Source organism: Miniopterus natalensis, chromosome 9 (assembly GCF_054644295.1).
Source record: "Miniopterus natalensis isolate mMinNat1 chromosome 9, mMinNat1.hap1, whole genome shotgun sequence".
Lineage (NCBI taxonomy): Eukaryota > Metazoa > Chordata > Mammalia > Chiroptera > Miniopteridae > Miniopterus > Miniopterus natalensis.
In genome coordinates, this window is record NC_142089.1 from 16,003,359 (window position 1) to 16,010,188 (window position 6,830).

Sequence of the window (6,830 nt, forward strand, 5' to 3'; positions counted from 1 at the left end):
TGAAAGAAAGAATGAAGGTCTCTTTCAGCTCTAACACTGTGGTTCTGATGTTAGGGCTTCAAGATTGTAAGACACGGGTCCCAGGACCCAGCCATTTGGAGGCACTGAGAGAGACGCTGACTTGTTCTGCAGTGTGGTGTACTGTTGTCTTTGTTATCAATAAGCTTAAAAAAGAAAAAGTGATGGGGAGTGTGTGGGGGGTGTGATGTGGAGGACCTGCCTGACACAGATGTGCTTCCCAAGAGAGAGTCCCAGGAGCCACAAGAGGCTAATCTGCTCAGGCCATGCTCCAGTCATGGCCTCCGGGGATGGCAGCCTTAGAGACAGGCAAAGAAACCCCCTTTCCTGTGGCCTAAAAATGCTCAGGATTGCGGCTTCTATCACACTTCAGTTCTGAGACTGTCTTCTGCACTAAACTTCCTAAGGTCAGGAACTGAGTCTGTCTTTCTCTCCACTATACTCAGAGCCTGGCGTAGAACAAACGAATGAATGAAAGAAGAAAAGTTGAGCCCTAGCCGTTTTGCTCAGTGGTTAGAACATCAGACTGAAGGGTCTTGGGTTTGATTCTGGCCAAGGGCAGGGTTGCAGGCTCTATTCGGGGCTCTTGTTGGGGTGTGTGCGGGAGGCAACCAACCGTACCTCTCTCACATTGATGCCTCTTTCTCTCTCCCCCCTCCCTCCCCCCTCTCCCCTTCCCCCTCTCTCTCTCTCCCCCCTCTGTCTCTCCCCCTCTCTCCCTCCCCCTTTCTCTCTCTCTCTCCCCCTCTCTGTCTCTCCCCCTTTCTCCCTCCCCCTTTCTCTTTCTCTCTTTCTCTCTCTCTCCCTCCCTCTCCCCCTCTGTCTCTCCCCCTCCCTCTCCTCTCCCTCTCTCCCTCCCTCCCACTCTCTAAAAAGCAATGGAAAAAATATCCTCCGGTGAACATTAAAAAAAAAAAAAAGAATGCAAGTTGAGGTGAGGGGACTCCAAGAACAAGGAAAACCCTGAACCAGGAGCTGTCGGATCCCATTTGGCCAGGAGGTGGCACTAGAGGAGCGTTTTCTGAGTTGTCTGCTCATCCTAATCTTCACAGTCTGGGGCACAGAGCCTTGTTTTGACAAGGGGAGGGGTAGCTGATTTTTTACAAATTTAAGCACTCTAGGCTTAGGGACTAGGGATTGCAAGAAGAGGCACCGCTGGGCCAGGGAGACAGCAGCCCCACATGGAAATCAGCACTATAGAGGACAAGTTCTATTCTCTTAGGAGTCCTGGAAGGGGAGCTTTAAATTTGTTGGAAGAGCTTGGGAAAAGTTCACAGAGGAAATGACATCTGAATTGGGCCTTGGAAATGAGGATTTATGCAGTTGGAGGACAATCTAGGTACAAGGATTGGACTCATAGTAAATTGGGAGAATGGTGAATTACTAAGGATGGCTGGGTTATCCCAGTTTGGTAGGAGATAAAAGGGTAAAGAAAAAGTTCTGCTTTCTGAGAGTTTACATTTTTGATGAAAGGACAGTGAACTTATGAAATTAACTATGCAATGCATACAGCAGGGACTTGAGAAATAGTTAAATGGATTGAGATTTATGTGTCAGGTGAATAGTAGAGGTGCAATAAGTGTGTTGTTGAGTGAATGAATGAATCCTGGAACTTCAGGTGGTTTCTTTGCTAAATCATATGCCCTTTCTGATGCTATAAGAGTGTGTTTTCCAAGATTCTTTCCCGCTGTGTCTGAAAATCTTCATAGACAGCTTTCTCCCTCACCCCCTCAAAGGCATGAAACCCTGACCCCAAAAGGGAAGGATTGCAATAACCTGTGAGGTCTCTGGCATCCAGAACCTTCTTAGAGGATTCCCAAGTCCTATCCCTAAAAGATGACCTCCTTCCTTAGGGCTGAGACAATAGCAATCATAACTTAAATTTTTATAGCAACTGATGTCATCCATCACTTTCATATTGCCAAATCCACTGGAAACATTTCAGTCCTCATTTTTACTTAATTTGAGGACTGCTTCTTTTTTGAAACATAATCCTTCCCTCCTCTCCTTGGTTTCCCTTGCCAGCCTCTGTCACTCCTCTCTGTAGCTGTTGAAGGTTGAATTCTAGGCTGTAGCCTCTCCTTGTTTTATTCTATCCCTGGGTGACCTCATGCTTCCCTAGGGTTTCAATGCCCATCTAAACGTTTGTCAATGGTCCTCTCCTAGTTCCTTCTCTGAGCTCCAGCCTACACAGCCAACAATAGCCTACTTGACTATTGAATGTTTCTTAAACATCTTAATTTCAACATGTACAAAAACTTCCATCTTCCTCCACACAACCTGCTTTTCCTCCAGGGTCCCTATGGAGATGAGTGGCCACCCAGCCTGTCACTTCAGCCAGAAGCCTGCGTGAGTCATCCTTGACTCACCCCCCACCCCCACCCCAGTATCTCCTGAATCTTTCCACTGCTCTCCAGCCCCACCCACTGCCATCATTGTGAGCTGCCCCTTCTGCAGGCGATTCTCTCCTCAGTAGCCAAAGTAACTATTTAAAAGTGCAAATAAGATCTTGACATGTCCGAAAATTCTTCAAATACCCTCCCATTTCCCTTATATAAAATCCAATTCCTTTAACCATGACCTTTAAGGCCCTGTATGATCGGCTGATGTCCACCTCTCAGGCTCCATCTTATGCTGTTCTTTTTCCCCACTCTGCTTCAGCTAGTTTGAATGTCATTAAAGCATTCATTCATTCGTTCATTCATTCATTCACTCATTCAGATAACCAGGTATTTATAGTGTCTCATTGTGCCAGGTGTGGTACTGCTAGGTGCTTGGGTATGAACAAGGTGAATGCCTCTGTCCTCGTGAAGCCCCCCTCCCTAGGGTTTTCTCTTCCAGATTCAGGCTCTTTTCATGTGCTGTTCCCTCTGCCTGAACTCCCTTCTCCAAGACACACATTCTACTCTCCTCAACTATTAACTCTGGCTCACCACTCAGGTCTAAATTAAATCTCATTTCCTCTCTGAAGCTTTCCCATACCTCTCAGGCTCAGTTAGAAACCTCTGTTATGGATTTCCATGGTCCTGAACTTGCCCTACATCACTCATGTCTGTTTCCCCCACTGGACCAGAGGCTCCATGAGACTTAAAACCAGATCTGCCTTTTTCACCAATGCCTGGCACCATGCATTACTCATATCATTAACTCAGTTTCTGTTGGTTGAATTAAAGAACATGTCATTTTCATTTGGATCTGTTTTTAGAACATTTGAGGATGACAGCTTAAATGCTGCCACAGACATGGCCACCCTAGTAATAGCCTTGCTCAATCAAGTCTACCATGCTCCAAAGCTATGCTTTTAAGACCATTGGTTGTGACATCTTCCTGGTTCAAGAAAGTAAACACCCAGCCTGCATAGAGACTTGCTGCTAAAGCCCTTTCATGCAGTCAGCTCATCTTACAGAAAAGTGGCCCGTGGTGTTCCACAAAGAACATGGGCTTTGTGTTGAAAGTCGTGGCCACTTGTTTGTTGTATGAACAAGTCACTTAATATTTCTTTTCCTCGGCCTTCCTATCTGTAGGAAAGACAGACATAAACATATGTTCTTTGCTGGGTTAAGGGGAGGGTTGATGAGCTATCACAAAGGACATGTGGAACATTAATGTTATTTTCCTTCCCGACCGCAAGGCAGTGCGGTTAGTGGTTAGCAGTCTGGGTTCTGGGTCAGACAGACCAAGGTCTGAGTGCTGACTCTCTCTTCTTTGTAAGCTGACCTTGGGGGAAGTAATATAACATCTCCGAGTTTCAGTTTCCTTATGTGGAAAATCGGGACAAAGTCATACCTGCATCTAGGGGTTGTAAGCACTTAATGACGCTAATATGTGTGAATGGCTTAGCCCAGAGCCTGACACGTAGTAAGTTCTCAATAGATGTGCACAGCATCATGACAGATGGTCAGAGCAACAGAGAAATTGGGTCTGTGGTTCTGATTGTCATTGGTGAATTCATTTGTGAACTATTTATTGAGCATCTAATTTGTGGAGGGTCCTGAGGAAGGAGCTGTCTAACATGGACCTCACTCCCAAGTCTAGTAGAGGAGAGAAGACATAAACACAAGTAAGGAAACTTTCATATGCAAAGTGATAAAGGCTATTGAAAAAATAATCAGGGGCCCAGTGGGCGTGGCTCAGCGGTTGAGAGTCGACCAAGGATCCGGAGATCTGGGTTTGATTCCGTCAGGGCACATGCCTGGGTTTCGGGCTCAGTCCCCAGCAGGGGCGTGCAGGAGGCAGCTGATCAGTGACTCTCATCATTGATGATTCTCTCTCTCTCTCCCCCTCTCCCTTCCTCTCTCTGAAGTCAATAAAGACGTATTTAAAAAAGAAAAGGAAAGAAAAGAAAAGAAAAGAAAAGAAAAGAAAAGAAAAGAAAAGAAAAGAAAAAAAAAATAATCAGGGGACTCAATAACTTGTTACATGAAAGAAACTAGAAGCAAAAAGGTACATACTACATGATTCCATTTTCACGAAGTTCTAGAACTGGCAACACAATCTATGGTGCTAAAGATCAAAACAGTGGTTCCGTTGGGGTATTGGCTGGGAGGAGGCAGGAGGGACCTTTCTGGAAATGGTCTCTGTGTTGATCTGGGCAGTGGACCCCTGGGCATATGGAAAATATGTAAAAATTCATCCAAAAGTTCACTTAAGATGTGTGCGCTTTATGTAAATTATATTTGAAAAAAATTATGCCAGAGGACTTTAGGGATGGGAGCGATTTCTTCTAGCTGAGTGGACAGCGAAGGCCGCCTGGCCTAGAGAGGAAACTGCAGGGGGGAAATGGCTACTTTCTCTCTCTTGGTGGCTCAGTAACAAGATCTAAACAAAGCACTTAATGGAGTCAAGAATCATCAGTAAGTGGTTTTGGAGATTATTCGCTATCTGTTTACAGTGCAAAAGAAAAAAAAAAAAATTGGTGTTATATAATTGCAAAAGTCATATTCAGGGAGGTAATTATCAAGTGTAACTTGAGTGATCTATTTCTGGCCCTTCATTCCCTTTGGCTAATGTGATTTCGAGTTGTTTTGCTGGTTCTCTTCTGTCGGAGGCAGGTGGGTGATGGGAGGAGGTGGACGGGGAATACCATGTGGAATGATAAATCACATTTCTGCCGGGCTTCGCTGTTCACAAAGCATCCATGTACACAGCACCTCATTTGATAGCAATCTAGGAGGGAGGCAGAGGTATCAGTCACGGTTATTGATTGCAAGCAACAGAAACCAACTCTGGGTTGCTTAAGCAGAGAAGGAATATATTGGGAGGTTTTCAAGTAGCTCACAGAATCAAAAAGAAAATGGAGAACTAGGGTCAGAAAACAGGCGGGAGTGGAGGAAGGCTCACTTGCACCCGGGCATTGTAGGGTGCCTTTGTTTCAGCAGCTTAACTCCTTAGCCACGCTTGGGGATGACCGAGGAGAGAGGTTTTCAAGGAAGCAGCAGCATGGACTTGGATGATGGAAGCAGTTTGACCAGCAGAGAAGGGAGAGTCCAGGAGGGATCGGGGCATGACGAAGGCAGGGAGGGAGGGAAGGATGGTGAGGCTGAGCTTGGGGTACACGATCTGCGCAAGGGAGCAGTGGGGGAGCTGGGAAGGCCCGTTGAGGCTGTTTTGTAGAGAGCCTCGTGTGCCTGGGGGATGAGTTTATACTGACACCAGCGGGCAATAAGCACGTTTGGAGGTTTTTGAGCAGGGGGATGAGACTTTCTATTTGTGCTTTAGGAAAAATAACCCGGTGCCCACAGGAGGCCTGCGTGAAGCGGGGACAGTCTGTGCTCAGGCCAGCTGGCCTAGTGGGCAGCAGCGTCGGCCGCCCCGGGAGCCCGAGAGTGACAGCCACGGAAGGGCTCTGGGGCCTGTGCACGCTGCTGCTCGGTGGCCGCGGAGACGGCCTCAGCGGTGAGCTGGCATCGCCCGTCACTTCCAGCAGGAAGAAAGGAAGAAAAGAAAGGAAGAAAGGGAGAAAGAGCAGGGACAGAAGACCCGATCTGAGCAGGGAAGGCCCCACTAAGGTGGCAGGAGTCATGGCACAGCTGTGGGGAGGAAGAGGGACCAGAGGGCCGTGACTGAGGGGCCTTGAGATGTCTGTATTTGAATGTCCTGGTAGGACATCAATTTTAAGTTTTTGTTCTCTGAACTACAATTTCTTCATGACTTACTCAAGTTATCAGCAAGACCTGTTAGCTGCCACAACCCGGAATTAGCCTGCGGCCAGTGCTGCTTGGGGACTGAGGGGAAGGAGAGTGGTCCTGTCTTTGGGTGAAGGTCACTGGGAACATGGCAGACCTGGAATGATCGGGAAGAAAACCAGAGCAGCTGTTCGGATGACATGGAAACAAGAAGTGACTATGGCTAAGACATGAGTTTTGAATTCAGACGGTCTTGTTTTGATTCCTGGTTCCACTTTATAAGCTGTGTGACCTTAACCTCCCTAAGCCTCACTTTTACTCTCTGTGAAATGAGCATAACAGTCTCTGCCTCATAGGGCTGCCAGGGGGATTAAATGAGATAGATGCTCTATGTACATCACTTAGTATAGCGCATGTCACACAGACTTCAGTTCAACCACATGAAATTGCCCATTTGTGTTCAAATATGGTTAAGAGAAGCAAAGTCATATGGAACCTAATAAGGAACCAATAAACACAGGACATTGTTATTTTTATTGCTGTTGTTATTATTTTTTGATTGATTGATTGATTTTAGAGAGACAGAGGAAGGGAGAGAGAGAGAAACACAGCTTTATTGTTCCACCCATTCATGCATTCATTGGTTGCTGCTTGCATGCGCCCTGACCAGGGATCCAGCTACAACCT